Raw genomic sequence first — 18,563 nt, forward strand, 5'->3', positions numbered from 1 at the left:
AGTAAAACAAAAAAGGTACAGGTCCTACATTTTACTTACACAGCACCTTGCCATTAGGGCTACCTAGGTCCTACCTTAGGGTTGACTAATATGTATTAAAAGGAGAATTTAAGGCTTGGAAATTAATTGGAAATGCAAAGTCGAAATGGCTGTAAACTGCACCCACATGCCCTGCAGTGGCATGCCTGAGTCAGGTTTAAAAAGCTACTTCTGTGGGTGGCACAATCAGTGCTGCAGGCTCACTAGTAGTCTTTGGTTTACTGGTCCTGGGTATATGGTATACCACTTTACTAGGGACTTATAAGTGAACCAAATATACCAATCATGGATAAACCAATTCTCATTACATTTTAGATAAGAACACATGCACTTTAGCACTGGTGATCAGTGGTAAAGAGCTCAGAGCCCTAAAGCCGGCAAAAACAAAGGAAAAAGAAGGAGTTCAGAAAGCAAAAAGTCAGGGAAAACCATTCCAAAAGATGCCTGGTGTAACACATATAAACAGTGAAGCAACCAGAGTTACCACTGTTAATTCACATCAGTCAGAGGGGTGGTAATCTGTATATAGGGTGGGGTAATATTTGCAATGTGGCATGTGCTGTCAGACCACAGTGAGAGGAACATTGTAGGGTAATATCAATGTCCTTGTGAAATAAAATGGCACTAGGATTGATAATGTATAGTTTTTTCATGACATAAACGAATCCCATACAATTTAAACCGTGTACCTGTACACATGGAATACATGATCAGGTCTTCTTAGTTCCACATCTCCCCCTCGCCTTTTTAGGTCGAAGCCTACCAGACAGCGCAAATTTCTGATTTGCAAAGACATCTTGGAGACATTCGGAATGCTTCCCTCAGAATGCATTTTGCCATTGTTTACCATTGGCTTTGTGGTTTGGAACTCACATTTACTTGCTTCCTATTTCCTGACTTTATTTGTTTTAGGCTGTCCAGCAGTTGTTTCCCTCTTGCGGAGTATAGCCTGTTCACTCTCACTCCTTGTATTCTTCCCTGAGTGCCCACTTTCTGTAAACAGCCAAAAAATTATTTTCTTATGTTGTCACATTTTCAGTGCATTCAAAGACAGAGGTCTCATATCGGGCTCTGTCTCCTAAAGGAGCTTGGTGTTTACTTTTCTGTCTCAGACTTCAAAGTGAGAGGATTTATGTGGCAGTTGTACTGCATACCCATGTGAGAGGAAAGGCTGTAGGATGTTATTTTGTTCTAGCAAAAAATACAATTTAAATGTCTGTAAATGAACTGTGCAAATATTTCAGAATACATGAGAATTAGAAAAGCACAAATGAAGCACGTTTCTTGTAATTCTGAAGTGTTGTAGAAACAAATATTTGTAAACTATACACAGCTGATGCAGTTTTCACACATCAGTTGTGCAGTGTATAGTTTTATCAGTTAAATTGTATACATTTGCGAACAATGGTCATTTCAATTGAAAATGCATTGTTTAAACGGCAGTGCACTACCACACTATGCATGCTCCACTCTACGCAGCAGCACTCTACTTCACTCTACTATACTCCACTCTAGGCCACTGTCCTCCACTTTATGCCACTCCACTGTACACCACTTTGACACTCTACGCCACTCTATGCCACTTCACTCTAGGCCACTCTACTCCACTCCATGATGCTTCACTCTATGACACTCTCACTGCTCCATTCCACCCCACTCAATGACACTCTACTCCACTCTGTGCCACTCCACTCGATCCCTCCACTCCACGACACTGTATGCCACTTTTCTTAAGGCCACTCACTTTACCATACACCATTTTATAACACTCCACAGCACTCTACGCCACTCCACTCTGACACTCTATGGCACTCTACTCTATGCCACTATACTCCATGCTATGCCACTCCACACTACACCACTCCATGCAATGTCACTCAACTTTGACTTACTCCACTTTATGCTATGCCACTCCACTCCACTCTATGACACTTTACTTCACTCTATTCTACACCAGTCTCCACCCCCAAATCAGCCTCTTTAGTGATGGAAAGAGTTGTACTATGAAAAATTTAGATTTTCTGTTAATTCTTGTATTATTCCTAAGGCTGTGGGAACATTCAATTCTGTTTGAAATGCACAGCTTTGTAACTATAGCAGTATACCAGAACTACACTCCGCACAACTTCGTCTGTGTCTAAACTATCAAAATATGCTTTTGTAGGAGAATTTTCACCAAAACGTTTTGGAAATATTCCTAATAAAAGTAGGTGCTGATAGGTGTTCTCCCACAATGTATCAATAATTTAAGCAGTTCAAAATCTTCCTATTGTGACCATACATGATATTGGCCATCTCTATGCACCACTAATTTTGAGTCAATTATTTCAAGAGGTATCAGAACAAAATTAAATAAATAATTGCTTTCTGTCATTTTTTCCTGTTCATTAGATTATAATTTTCGCTAGACAAGATGTTGCACAGCACAACATGATCTGAAATTATATTCTCTGATGGGTACTTGTAACTCCAGATTCCTCACCTTGTGAGTCTTCCTTCGATCCAGACTATATGTGGAAACGGTTGCAATAGCTTCTGCGCACCAACAGGTGCCATTTTCCTCCCTAAAGGCCCCCATTTCGCTTCAAGACATGATGACTTTGAGCCGCATACTCATGCCACCACTAGACACCGACATCGGTTGCTTTTTTTCTATGCCAGAACACACTGATGTGGAGGTCTGTTCCTACTGATTTTGGTTTTCACTGACTTCTTTTAAACCTTTGGCAGTGTTAGCTATGTTACCCCCAAAGACTACAGGTTTCAAACTGTCTTAGACACTCGGGCCCTCATTTATGGGATTTAGCCATAGGGCAGAACAGCAAATCACATTTCTGTGCTGCCCTATCTCAAAGTGAAAGGTCAAGAATGCATGTATTTATACTATACAGTGCATTTCTGTCCTTTCCCCCTGCTCTGGCACCGTTTCTGCAGCCTAGCGCCAACGCAGGCTCCCTTGCACCATGCTACACCAGTGCCTGTGTTGTTGTCAGTATAGTTTTTGTGCAGAAAGTTGGCATCTGCCTGCACAAAAACAATCATGGGAGGCGTTTTCCTCTTTCAATGTGTGCTGCAGAATGCAGCACACATGGAAAAATGAATAAACGAGGAGCCAAATTTATTTATTTTCGTTAAGCCTCACCTTGGGAGGCGCAAGGTTTAGGCGTATCCCCAGATTTACATGGTTTTGTAAATCTGGGGAGGTGTCAAAATCCATGGGTGTTGCTTGGGAACACCCACCTCAACGCCCATGGAACAGCTCTCGACCACAGAGTAAGGCAACGCAGCAATTTGCGCTGCCTTACTCCATTATCTATAAGGCAATTCAAAGCCACGTAAAGTGGCTTTGCATGGCCTCAAAGATATGATTTCAAGGTTTGTGACACCAGAGCATTATAAAAAGTGTCTAAGCAAATGTCGGTAACGGACCCGCTTGTCTGTCCCTCAAGCCATGCACGATTCCAAGTGTTCCTTCATGCATCTGAAGGCAAACAGAGAAAGAAAGATGAGACTTTACAAGCTTTACATTGCAGAACACAAGAATCATCGCTTTTTTTATTTGAAGGTTGTCTCATTAGGTATCACTAAAGAAAGGTGGAAAGACAAGTCCAAGGATAAGTTAAAGAAGAAACATCCTCCTCAATGGCCCTATGCTGTTGCTCCTGTCAGATTTCAATCAATTGATGGGTCTGCCACATGACTCCAAATTCGATGTTTGAATCTGACCTGATGTCGAATTTGGAGCTGATGGGCTCCTGGCAATTGTCGAGTTTGCAGTTGGTTGTAGCCTTCAAGGAGGCAATGCTGTAGATTTTCATCTTTATTCCATTGGGCCTTCTAGCCCACTACCTACTGGGCCTCCAGTCGAGCTTGTAACAGATTGCCCTTCCCCACTGACTGAAGGCAACCAGTTCTGCAAACTCCACCATACTGCACCTCCACCCATTTGCCATAGGCCCCACTGCCTGGCCGTATGTCAGCACTGGCTGTCATTCTGGCAGCCCCAAATTCAACACCAACTACAGCTTTGGATCCTTAACCTTCTTTGGCCCAAGTTACTAAGGTAAATGCTAAAGCTGATGAGAACGGTCCTGCAGTCACTTTGTCTCAGCAGCATGCAATAATAACACTCAATTAATGATTGTCCAGTCAGTACTTTTTCTGTAGAAAAAGGAGAAATTTGTCCAGTCAGCCCTTTTTCTTTAGAAAAAGGAGAAGTACATTTATTACACACGCACTAGTAGATACTACACAGTAATTTACAAATATACATTGGCAGAATGAAAAAACCATAGATAACATTGTGTAATCACTGGTGACACACTAGAGCATGGGTACTTACAAACATTGCCCATGGGGCCACATAGTACGGTCTGTAGTGTGACCGAGAGCCGCACTGATAACAGTAGGGTGGCAGTAGGGGTCTGGGTGGTCAGGGATTGTCTAAGAAGGTCTAAAAACATGTTAAATACATGGGCACGCATTTATGTACAGGTTAATAAATGCTTGCCCGTTTATTTAATAAAATTCTTAAATATTAGTGCTCAGCAACTGAACAGCAGCTCGTGCTGCTGTTCATCGGGGGGCCGCATGTAAAGGTCGAGAGGGCCGCAAGTGGTCCCCGGGCCGTACTTTGGGTATCACTGCCCTAGAGGGTCACCCAAACATTTCAAGTGAGTTTAAACAGTTCTTTTGTAATGAACGCATTACTTTTGTATGAATCTTAGTCATTATGATAATGATGAATCAATAAAACATGTGCAATCATTATGATACCCCAATAAAACATTTTTCAGGAATTAACCTTGTTTGTGTATTCTTTCATGTATGTCACATCAAACTGTAATTGTAAAGACAGCCCCTAGAGAGTTTCGTTATAAAAAACATTGCATTGCAACATACATTCAGCACCTAGAGGACATAACAACATGAACATCATATATATGTATGTTCAGGCCCTCAAGGTTTGAATAAATGTCATCCTACACTTGGTCCTTAGAAAATGAAACACTCAAACCTGTAGAGAAAAAGCTCCAGCCATGGGAGTGCTTGCAAAGACATTGAAAATCCAGGGTAGGGGCTAATTTGGGGTCCCCCCAAACGTAGGATGAGGACCCAGAAAGTAACCTTCTAAGAAAGGCTGCTTTGCACTGAGTGATTTGGTGGTCGTCCCATCGTCCTAAGACCACCCCAAGCAGAGATATTGGCAAAAATGTGTTGAGTTCAAAAGGCCTCCCAAGGAAATATGTGACGAGTTTTCTGGAGAAGGTGAATATGAGAAGAGAGGCTGTGCTGGGGGGAGGCGTGTTAGTATTTTTCAGTTTTCTTTGTAGATCATGGTGCCCGGTCCTACCCGGGCACCCCATGCGTTTCCCTCATTGGAGGGCAGCTTGGGGAGTCTACCCCTGGCTGCCCTCGCCAGCTCCCCACACCTGCAGCACGATCACGTTTACTGATTTACACAATCCTGGGCTCTTTTTACTTCTGTGGCGAGCTCTATCCAGCAGGGGCTATTGCAGCAACCCTCCTCACCTCCATAGCAGTGCAGTCCTGCAAACAATGGTTTTCCGTGTCCCCTTCACCAGTTCTCCTTTGGTTCTTTGTTGGTGGGTTCAGTAAAGTCCAGGGCTTTCCCCCAATTGGTCCTCAGGGTAGCAAGGAGGCCAGCCTCACTGGCCCTGGGAAAATAACACTGGTCTCTCCAACTGGACAAAGTCCTGGGTTCAGGGGGTTCCTCCTTCCAGTTCTCCATGGCAGACCCAGGATCCAGCAACAGAGTGTGTAGAAATCTGCAGGCAAGAGGGAAGTCTCTCCCTTGTGCAAGGGTTTTGAAAGGGGAAAAGAATGTTCCAGAAGACAGGCACACCTGGCCAATCCTAGGCTGCCACATCACCTCTCCAGCTCAGCCCCAACCCTCCTGCACACCATGCTTGGACAGTTTGAAATTGTGTCATCCAGGAGCCACTGGTCACATCAGCTCATGGGGTCTCAGCTTTTCCCCCACACTGACATCACTGCCAGGGACTTACACACTAGAATTTCAAAGAGGGCCCCCCTCTGGGTTGGAGCCAGTTGCCTGGGCACTCTCCTTTGTTCAGTGGACTTGGGCAGCCCATCCCTGGTACAGTGTGATTGCTGAGTGATTGATGGAGATCATTCCGCTCCACCCCCTCCTCGTTACGTGCTGAGAGAAATATTGCTAATTGCTCCTTGTGTGTGGGGCGGCCTGTGTTCCTGCTGCTGGAGAAAATGTAATTAACTGGGCACAGCAGGGTGGCTCAAGGCCTGGGCTCTAATCCTGAGCTGAGCCAGGAAAATATGGGAACTCTGGATGACCCATAAGATGTACAGTTATCATGTTGGAAGTTACATATTTGGTTTTCCTGCACAGGTTACATTCCAATTCAGGACATCAAAGGTCTCTCTGTAGGCCATGGGGAAGTGAAACTACACTCAAAGGCAGTTCCCTTCCTATGTGTATAATGGGATGCCACTATAGTTAAAACAGTAAAGCACACTGACTTTCCCTATTAGTGTACACTACCCTAATAAGGCTTATACCAGATCAATAACTAATCTTGCAGAGTCCCCATTGCGCCAGGCTACCATGTGAGCTCTGAAGACACCTGCCCAAAGCCCTTACGTTTATTACCCAGATGTTTGAAAGGTGTCCACCCTTCCGTTATAAATCTAAAAGCTTTCTGCAACATCAAATCGCGGGAAGTTGCCATATTCCATTCTTTCTCAGTAATAAATCCTTTACATTCAGAAATTGCATCAAATGCAGAAACCACATATTCACTCATATCATTATCATCACATGAATTGTGAGCAGGCAATGGTAAGTGGGAAAGGCAATCTGCCCTGAAGTTTTCCCCACCTTGAATAAACTTACCTCGCTTTTCATATTCCTGTAGTTTTGAAAGCAAATGTACCAATTGCGCAGAAGCCTTGCCCAAACCATTGCCACTCAAAAGATAAACCAAAGGCTTATGATCTGTAAACACATCAAATGTCCTACCCCAAATGTGCATTTGAAATTTCTACACCACCTACACATAAGCCAAGGCTTCATGTTTAATAGTAATGGAGTTGACTTCCTCGACTTTCAGTGTTCTAGATGCAAAAGCAACCATGATTTCTCTGCAATTCACAGTTGGTCCAAAAACTGCACCTATTCCCTTCAAACTAACATCAACTGAAATAAAATATTTCCCAGTGGGTACATATGGACTTAGTGCAGGTGCATTAACCACCAATTGCTTAATATTTTCAAAAGCTTTGTTAGCCTGAACAGACCGATCACATTTTGTACCTTTCTTTAGAAGTGACTGCAATGGTTGCACAATCAAGGCATACCCTGGGACAAGTCTAGCATAGTGCTCACATAAACCCAGAAATTAGTGTAATATATCTTTATCACCAGGAGGTGGTTGAGAGAAGCTGGCTTATTATATGGTGCTCACTTATGTAAGTGTATCAAAAGAGGAACAAGGGCACCCAAAGGAATTAGACAGGGACCTTGGGTAGATACGTATTACAGGAAACAGTGGTCCCTGAAAGCAAAACGATAGAGCAAAAAATGAATATAGTCAAAATTGGAACTATATTATAGCCAATGTCCAGCCGGGCATGGCAACTTTAATAAGTAGAAGTTCTTAACAGTGAACCAGAAAATGCAAGTAGAATTTCGGTGGGACACAAGCCTGTATCCTATGACTTACATATCAAGTTGACAAAAAATGATAAAACATATTCAGGCAATTACATTGATGTTTCTTTTTTGAAATAATGAATGGCGAAACATCTGGTATTCAGATTGCCACCTTCACACTATATTACATACAGCAATATTAAGGTGTAGGGTGCTCTCCTCACACAAACTACGAAAAAGCATTCTGAAGCATTGGAGTGTAGTTAATGCTGGAATACTTAACTTGGAGAAACCTCTCTTTGCTTTTAAGAAAAACAAGAACATTAAGGACCACTTGGTCAGAGCAGCCCTCCCTAGCACCACAAACACGGGTACCCTTCATGACCATTGGTCGCTACCATCTGTGACTGGTCATAATAAATGTGGCAATTGTTCTGTGTGTGGCTTTACCAATGACTGCAAGGAATTTGTATATGGAAATATACGTAAACCACTCACACAATTTAGTAACTGTAACACCTGTAATGTGATTTATGCTATCTTATGTCCCTGCGATATGATTTATATAGGTCAGACCACACAAAAAATCCGGGTACGAATCTGCCAGCACAGAAGCAGATTAAGATGCAAAACTCCAAACGCTCCATTGGTCGAACATTTTGAGGCCAAGGGCCACACTGAGAATGAAATACGCTGGACCGTAATCTCTGTAGTGAAGATTCCACCCAGGGGCGCTGATCTCGCCCAACTGTTGAACAAAGAAGAATTGAAATGGATTCTCAAGACAGGAAGCATACACAGAGGGCTGAATCGCCTTGAGGACTGGACCGCTTTGCTATGAACTTTTTTGGATTCATTTCACTCTACAATTCTCTGAACAAAGACTAATACCTAATCAAGGTCACACCCTCTTGGGTACCACACCTCGTTGCTAGGCTCCGTGAACAATGTTATTCGTTTCCCACTACTGGATGTCTGATGGTTATTGTTCCACCTAAATTACATGTTTAATTTATATGTATACATATGAAAATTTTTTTTGCATTATGCGGTTGACGGATATCGTTCACTGTCTTGGTATGCCTTTATATTTCTCTTCCCCTCTATTCACCCCTCTACTCGCCGGCTACTTTTCTCACCATCTAACCACCCCTTCCTCTTCACCCTTCCAACATGGCGCCTCGATTCTCCAGACCATCGCCTTCTCACTCGTACGGCGTTGCTCCCTGATCACATGATCTTCCATGTGACCACCCACATGACCGTAAACACCTACATTACGTAGCATCACAACTCTGCCTCCACAGTTGATCCGGCATCGTCCGAACACACTGCATGGCCACGGAACCCATTTCTTCCAGTTTATTGAGGTAAGCCTTGCCACTACGGACCCGCGACCCGGATGTCCCGCTCTTTTTTCTCGGATCCTGATATCTTTCACTTTCTTTCACCAGACCTATCCGTGTCCTTCTTTCCGGAAGTAGTTGTCCGTAGGTAAGCCCTTCATTTACGGCACATCCTACGCAATTACCACTACGCTTCGCCCCACTTATATTATCCATTTCTTCACAGGCATTTTCCTACCTTAACTCATAACTTTGACGCAACATTGCCAGATCTCGATTCGGCACCTTCTCCGTTGCCTCCATGGCAACATGAGGTAATTCCCCATCCACTCACCCCCACTCCACTGCCGTTCCCTGTCACCCCTCTCATTACCCTTCAGATACCACAGGCTTCTTCACTAAGCACCCTCCTACGCCTCACGGGTTCACAGCGCACCGCGCAACAAGTGATAATGATTAGCATACTACGGCTAGCATGAGGTCTTTTACCTTTCTATAGCGTTACCTTTAAACAGTGTTTATTTCCGTATTTCTGCTTAGACATTGGCTGCCATGAGACAAATGCTCGCTATGTCACTTCTGCATGAGAATGCACACAGGAACGAGCCCCTGATCTGACGTAGTGCCATTTTGATGCGAAATGTTATGTTTAAATGTAATTATAAATCGATTGATTGTTATTTTCTTTTCCCTTTTTCCCTTCCCTCCCCTTTATTATTTTTTTTCCATATTTATGTTGGTTTCACGTTTGCCTTATTGTCCGATGTTCACTCAGGCATTCTAAATAAGGGCAATTTAACTAATTAAGTCCTGATGATGATCCTGTATCTCTCTCATAAGGATCGAAACGCCGTCGACTCTGTTGCCCACCCTACACCTTAATATTGCTGTATGTAATATAGTGTGAAGGTGGCAATCTGAATACCAGATGTTTCGCCATTCATTATTTCAAAAAAGAAACATCAATGTAATTGCCTGAATATGTTTTATCATTTTTTGTCAACTTGATATGTAAGTCATAGGATACAGGCTTGTGTCCCACCGAAATTCTACTTGCATTTTCTGGTTCACTGTTAAGAACTTCTACTTATTAAAGTTGCCATGCCCGGCTGGACATTGGCTATAATATAGTTCCAATTTTGACTATATTCATTTTTTGCTCTATCGTTTTGCTTTCAGGGACCACTGTTTCCTGTAACACTTATGTAAGTGTAGCACCCTGCACTAATCCAGACAACCCTTATTGTGATTGTATTGGTTTTAGACAACCTTGGAAAGCTCTCTTCCTAGTAGCTGTGGAGAGCAGCCTTCATGCTTAGTCCAGACGGAGTGTAAAGCAGCTTGTTTTACTAGACTGTAATCTTGTGTATTTATAAAAATATGTATTTATTATAAGACACTCACTAACACATACAAATATCTCCTACCCGGAGATATACGAAATGCACACAATACACTGCAAACTAGAGATGTATATTTTTGGCTCCCTTTTACTGAATGGTGTAATAATTTAAATAATAATAGATAATCTCTTAATGGTCCTATGATTATGCCTACTAGCCTCGCTAAGCATTCGGGTTTATGATATATGTGTTTTGGTTTCTGCTTGGCGGAAAATGAGAAAGAAGGAGAGTGGATAAATTGAGACGTTTCCTCCTTTTCTTCTCTTGTACTTCTACACATACATACCCATATTGCAAAAAGCATAAAAGGGCAGAGGCGTCAGTTACCCATTGAAATGTGCAAAAGAGGAAGAACGTTTGTTTTGTCTTCCCAATAAAGAGGCTTATGAGAACTAAAGAAAAAAAAATACACTGCAAAGAAAACAGGTAAGAAGCACGTATTACACAGTGGTCATCAGTGTGGACCAAACCATGCACTAAAATAGAGGGATATGAACCACGAATCAAGTGAAGATTGTACCCAGAGGACGTAGAGGTGCCAGGGACCCAATGAACCACCCGAGGTACGTAACCAGGAACCCCACGAAGGCCGTGTGCAGAGTGGGAACAGACTGAGGGCTCAATTCAAGTCAATGGGTAAGTTGCGGTTGTAATTTTACATTAGGACCCTTTTCAGTGGACCCTGAAGAAACCCCGTGAAAGCCAGAGGATTGGAGAGCCACCCCACCCATGGATACCCTAGGAACCAGGTTACCTACACCAGGGAAGCCGGGTGTATAGGTGTGAAGTGGTGTCGGAAACTGCTGTCGAATTCAATGGAGGACTTCAGGAAGATGCTGCTGGCGAAGAAGTGTAAAGTATCTGGTGGAATCCGAAGGTGAATTCCAGATGAGAAGTACCTGCAAGCAGAGGAGACAGAGTCTATGCCACACGGGAGTGACCAGGGGGCACGGAAGTTGAATGCCCACCGATGTCAGGTGTTGCAGGAGAGTTGACGGTGACCTTGGAGCTGCAGCTGTGCGGACCAGGCGAAAGTGTGGAAGACCAGGATTCGTTCACGAGCTGTCACACGTCAGATGTCAAGAGTTGAGGGGTCAGTGTCCATCGGGAGCACGAACAAGCCTTGGCAACTGCAACCAATGTGGAATGCGAAAAAGGTGCAGTGTCGGGACCAGCAAGGTCCAAGTGACTCGCCACAAGCAGGTGAGTGAGAGCAGGCCCGAGCAATCAGGGGAGCCCACTAAACTCAAAGAAGGCCCTCAAATGGGCCCACAACCCGGAGGCACTGGAGTCCCGAGAAGACCCCGAGCAGCTCACCAAAGATGCAGGCCCACGGTGCAAGAGATGCGGAGAGGACCTTGGTCACAGGAGATGCTTGAGGTAGATGCTACTTGGAGCCCAAAGATTTCTGAGGAAGAGAGACAACAAGCCTTTGGAACGGCAAGTCAATGTGCACAGGAGTTCGGTTCCCGCGGCTCCGACGAGGCATCCGGGCCTCAAACTCGGTGAGAGGACAAGGCAGGCCTCAAGGGATGTGAAGAACCACCACCTGTGTTGCTAAGCCTTTCGGAGTCTGTGGGAGCCCACGATCAGCAGACCTTTCAGCTTTGTTGCGTTGCCTGCAGTAGCAGGGAAGTGACTCCTTCACTCCAAGGGAGATTCCTTCAGGTGTCTTGAATGCCCACAGGCCCTGGAAGGTTCCTGTATGGGGTACAGGCACAGATGTTGCAGCTGACGAGCAGGGCGAGGAGACCAGGAGCAGCAAGAGTCTTCTCAGTTGCAGTCTCAATACCCAGAGCAAAGTCCAGAATGTGCCCAGATGGTCGAAGATGAAGTGGTGTCGTGATATGAATCTTGTCCCATGACGAATCAAGGGACAACCCACAGGTAAACCCTTAAGTACTTAAGGAAAGGTTTGGGATGATTCAGGGTTCCCTCCCAGGGGAGGGGTTTGGACAGTGCGAAGGATACTCCCATGTCCTTTGTCCAGTTTAGTGCCAATGTGGGAGCCAATGGCTCCCTGAGCTGGTTTGAAATGAACTATGCAAGGATGGCACCAAATGTGCCCCTCAAGCAGACTGAGTGGTGCTGGCAAGCACTCCCACCCCTCCCTAATACACTAAACCTGGTCAGGGAGGTGGTCTCACCTCCCTGTAACAGGAAACCTATTGTGTTACCTTCCCCTGCTCGAGCTTGGCTCAGCAGCAGAAGGGCAGAATTGTGTCTCTGGTCAGCAGCAGCCATATTGTGCTGACTGGGTCTAGAAGACTGGTACCGGGAGCACCGAGGGCCTCCTGGAGGAGCTTTACAGTGCATGAAATCATACCTCCCCCCCCGTTTACGGTGTGGGGGTATGATTCCAACATGTTTGATACCAAACATGACAGGGTTCGTTATAGCCAATTTAGAACTGGTCATCGCGTAATGACACATGGCCACTCTATGTAGCATAATGGCTGATACACTTGCAACCTGGGAGAATGGACTCTGAAGGTTGAAGGGGTATTCTGCTCATGCAGAGGCATCCTCACACTTAGAATCGAGCACCCTGCCTTCAGGATTGAAAGGCCTACCTGATAAAATAGAGACGTAATTTTATTATTTCACGTGTGTTTTGCTCTCATAGCAATTATAGCATTCATATGGCTAATACATTATATTTTCGTAGCAAGTGTAAGACTTAATCAGTTGGTACAAATGTCACGTTAGTTAGGTTGACATCTGTGCCGCCATTCTAGTTAAAAAGGACGCCATGTTCTGATGCAATCGAAACTGTTGCTTGCCTACTCGAAACTGTATTTTCCTCATTTACGAGAAATGGTCTGTGGTAAGGTTTGTTTCTTTAATGCCCATGTTAGTTCGTTAGCGCATGCCTTTCGCCTTAGATCAAGGGCTTGTCCGACCTATCTAACATGTTATGTTATGTTATATGCATTTATTACGCGCACGGCTGCTCGTGAGTGTCCCTGCGCGAGACCAGCAGGGTGCGGCAGTGGGCTTCAGATAAATAAATGAGTTTTTAGTTTTTTCTTAAATACTAGTGGATCCTGGATGGTACGCAGGACCAGAGGAAGAGCATTCCATGCAACCGCTGCTTTAACTGGAAAAGAACTACCCCCTATCCTCTGACGCTTGAAACGTGGCACCTGGGCAAAGCATAGGGACAAAGAGCGCGTAGGAACATAGAAGGAAACACGTCTCTGCAGGTAAAGAGGGCCACACCCATGAAGCGCACGGTGGACCAAGATCAGTAGTTTAAATTTCACTCTGGCTGCCAAGGGCAGCCAGTGAAAAGAGCGCAACTGGTGATGAACACTGTCCCTGGCCGACAGACCCGATAGCAGTCTGGCTGCGGTGTTCTGGACTACCTGTAACTTCTTCAACAGCAAGAAAGAGTGTTGCACCAAGAAGGTAAAAATGGCAACACGCTTGCTTGGGCCACAGGAGACTTGAAACTCTGGACAATCGCATTCATTTCCATAGAGTTATTGTTGGCAGATTGAATACGGGCTGAGTAGAATTGCCCTTTAGCCATTTTAATTGCTGCATAATATGTCTTCTGCTTATCTCTGAGCTTGCTCTTTTCAACTGAGCAGTAGCCACTCCTCCTCCACGCCCGCTCAAGGATTTTACAGTCGTGCTTCAAATCTTTAAGAGAAGGATTGAACCAGGGTTTGGACGGAGATTCTCTAGCCAGCCTGGTAGAGCGTGGGGGGGGCCACCGTAGCAACTGCAGTCGAGACCCAGCTGGAAAGCCCCGCAACCTGGTCCTCAAGCTCTCCTACCAGTCTAGGTTTAGAGGCTGAAAAGGCCAAATTAAACTCAAAAGGGTCAATTTTGCCAAAGGCTGATTTGTAGCCAGGGTGTGCCAAAGGCTCCGCCTTGGACACTTCCTACGAGAATTGGGTTATAAAATGGACCGACCAGGTGACCGGACAAGGGTCCTTTAATTGAATCGGGAAATTAGTGCAAATAGGATCAAGAGCATGTTCAACTTGATGCATAGGAAAGCTAACATGCTGATTAAGCTGGGCCAGTTGTAGCCCATCCAGCAGGTCTTGCGTGTCCTTACTATCTGCCTGGTCCAAATGTATATTCAGGTCACCCAGGACCATGTAGTGGGCAAATCTGACCGCCCTATTAATGACTGCATCACCCCAGGCCTGGAGAAAAGGTCCCACTGGGCCCAGAGGCCTGTAAATCAGTGAGCCTCCTAAAGTAAAATGCGCTGAAAGCGGAATGCTGAAATCTAAGGCTTTACAGCTGCCCCAAGAAGGGGCCTCTTCCCTACGGAAGTCCCAATTATTTTTATATATAATCGCAACTCCACCCCCTCGCCCCACCGGATGATCAACTCTGGAAATTTTGTAGCCCAGAGGTGTTGCCAGTGTGACAATCGGGTCGGAAGAGGGATCTAGCCAGGTTTCAGTTAAGAACAATAAGTCCAATGAGTGATCCTCTAATAGCCCAAAGACTTCTGCATGATGTTTCCTAAGAGAGTGCACGTTGATAGAAGCAGCCCGAATTAAGGGAGCCTGTGGCCGCTGCTCAGGTAAATTGCCAGTCTCATCTGAAGGAACCTGACCCAGTGACAGCTTGAACCCACAAAAATAGCAAGCATGTTTTGGTGCCTCAGCCAGATCCCAGTGCCCTGCATGACAATATTGGGTGGGGTCAAGGGCCCGTAAAGCAGCCGCCGTATATCTCCATGCTATCCCTGAGGGCTCCCGGGCAGCATGACTGGCGCTGGCCGCTTTCGGGACGCTGATGGGCGCAGACGGGCTTGCCTTAGGCGCGCCCACTGCGCGCCCATGCAGCGCGCCCGTGCAGCGTGCATTGAATAGCCCTGGTTGGGAGAGGAACTAGACCGCCAACTCTCCAAGATGGCGGTTCCTCGTGGCACCAGGGGGAAAGGCAGGAAGAGTGCTAGGCAGGTAAGGAAGTGTGAAAATAGGCAGAAGTTTTCTAGAGGGGAGGATAGGCCAGACAACATTGAAATGTAGATAGTTTGTACCAGGCTGCACAAGCTGTTCTGTATCCCTATTGTATTACAACATCTGCCAGTGTTTTTCCATGGTGGGTGGGTCTTTATGGACTTTGCAACGTACATAATGTAACTTCATGCTTATAAAGGTCAGTCCCTCGTCGGACATCATAGGAGGCTGGTCTGATTGGACTCCACTGCAGTGTATTGTGGGATTAAACTAGTTTGCTTGTATTCTCTACTGCGTCATCGACTCTTCATTCTTGGAAGGCTAGAAGTGGTTGAAAGTGGCCCAGGTGACCCTAATCGGGTCACTTCCTTGATACCTTAGGGTTGACTTAAAGGTTTTAAGCTCTGTGACCTCAGATATAGGCAAACCTATATCTGTCGTAAGTGGTGCTGGCACCAGCTTACACAGGCTGCAATGGCAGGCCCGTAGTCACAATTTGAGCGATTTCTCATGGGTGGCATAATACCTGCTGTAGCCCATGGGAGACCGCTGGTGTACCTATGCCCTGGGTACCTCAGTACCATATACTAGGGACTTATACGGGCACACCAGTAGCCAATCTGGGATGTACCTAAGTACTCACCATAGTCAATTTAAGGGAGAAAACACAGAGACAGGGGTCCTGATTAGTAGGATCCCAGTCAGACTAGTCAGAAACCAGAACACCAGGCAAAAAGTGGAGGTAACCATGCAGAAAGATCCTACTTTCCTACAGTGGTGCTCTCTGAATAGCTTCCAGATTGAAAACCTTTGGTTTAATGCCTTTCTTCGAAATGGTTTGACCCAAATAATCAACTTGTTCAACCAACAATTTACATTTCTCAGGTTTTATTGACATGCCTCTTTCCTCCAAGATACACAACACATTTTCAATTATTGCAATATGTCCTCCAGATTTTCTGTGAAAATAAGAATGTCATCTTGGAAAGTTTACACCCCTTCCAGATCACCAAAAAAATATACATCATAGGATGGAATACACTGACTTCTGATGCTAAGCCAAATGATAAACACAAATACTTATAAGCACCATGAGGCTTCACAAACTTAGTTAGGTCTTGTGACTTTGAGCTCAAGGGAATTTGGTGGAAGGCTAAATGCAGGTCTATAGTCGAAAAATACTTAGAACCACCAACATTACCTAACGTCTCCTGAATATGTGGCACAGTGTGACAGTCCACCAAGATGTTCTGATTTAAAGATCTCAGATCCATACATAAGCATAATTCACATTTCCGTTTCTGCATCAAGACTACTGGGGAGACCCATTCTGAGAAGTCAGGTTAGTAGGTATTATCATTCATTCAGCACATAACTTATCTAAAATAATTTTCTAATCCTTTTTTAATGGTATTGGTCTAATCTTATGTATAACTGGCACGGCATTCTCTTTCATACAATGCTCAAAGCGTCTGTCAAAGCGCTATTAGCAAAAATTTAGAAAGAAATATCTGAATTTTTAAAGATTTCACGACTAACCAGAAAAGTTCTAAGTTTGAAAAGAACAAAAATATTTTTTCATTAGAAAAAACATATCCTTATTTACAGCCAGATATCTACTCTCGCCCTGATTCCAAAGTGTTTTTACCGGACTATGACACCAGATCCAGAAATACATTTATTTTGTTCTCAGACACTTCGTCCTCTTCAGCAGGTGAATCTGACATTGGAGAAGGCAGGTCAAATTACAATAGGCAGGGTAGAATTCAACAACAGCAACCTTTGTAAGGAAGAGGCCAACAGCGATCACGAGGGAGGAACAGATACACAAATCAACCATGGGAAATGACAATGAGAAGACAATATTACAAGACCTAGCCACCTCCCCTATTTTTTATTTATCTTAGAGACAGTTGACTGAAGTTGAAGAGAGTGTCTTAATAAAAGGCTTATCCTTTGTACCACCTAAGAGGACTGATTTTGTTAAAATGAGAACAGAAGTGATCGAATTGTGTCGTAAAATACGACTTAAGGCATTCTTTCTCCAAAATGTATTTCCACAAAATGTTGAAATCTCTGGGTTAAGAAATAAATACACATTCTTTCTGCCACCTAATGAAATACCAAAGGAGATTCTTTGTTTTGAACATACTTTACTGTCGGCCATCACGGACATGGAAAAGAAAAATAATTTTGTGAAATATAACATTTCTAAAGTACAGAAAGAGGCACTGACAAAACTAAGGAATGACACGTCAATCGTCATCAAACCGGCGGATGAGGATGTGGCCATTGTGGTGTGGGCCACCACAGATTACCAACGTGAAGCTTCTCGACAAATAGATCATCTGGAATTCTATAGTAAAGTTCAAAATGATCCAACACGTGAAATTCAAGGTGAAATATCAGTAACATTGAAACTCGGCTTTGACTTGGGCTTCATTGGATCAAAAGAGAATGACTTTCTGAATGAAAAGCACCCCAGAATACCATTGTTTTATATGCTGCCCAAGGTACACAAAAATGAAAGAGAACCCCCTGGATGCCCGATAGTGTATGGCTGGGAATCAGCCCTGGAACCATGTCCAAATATGTAGATGTTTTCCTTAAACTATTTTTGGAAGAGGTCCCTTCGTATGTAAGAGACACAATGGACTTTATCAATAAAATTGAAATGAAAGAGTTCTCGGTGAGCAATCAAAGGCTGGTGACATTTGATGTGGTGTCCTTGCAGAAATAAATACCACAGGAGGATGGCCTGGCAGCTATTGAATAACTTCTGATGACCAGACCGAACCCTGAACGAGTTCCTATGGAATTTATTGTTAATCTGGCCAACCTTGCCCTACAGAAGAACTATTTCAAATGTGATGAGGATTTTTACTTCCAAGTGAAGGGGACCGCAATGGGTCGTCCATTTGCTCCAGAATTAGCTATACTGTACATGGCAAGATTTGAAGAAAAATATATCTTCAATAACAACCCCTTTTTACATCAGATTTCCAATTGGGTTTGATATATCCACAACATATTTTTCATCTGGATGGGACAGGAAGAATCACTTAATATATTCCACTGCTGGCTAACACCAGATATTAAGTTCAGCGCACATCAAAACTCCTCAAAAATCATGTTTCTAGATTTAGAAGTGTTTGCTTCAGAGGGGGTGCTAATGACTTTCCTCCAC

Source organism: Triturus cristatus, chromosome 4_2, assembly GCF_964204655.1.
Source record: "Triturus cristatus chromosome 4_2, aTriCri1.1, whole genome shotgun sequence".
Classification (NCBI taxonomy): Eukaryota; Metazoa; Chordata; class Amphibia; order Caudata; family Salamandridae; genus Triturus; species Triturus cristatus.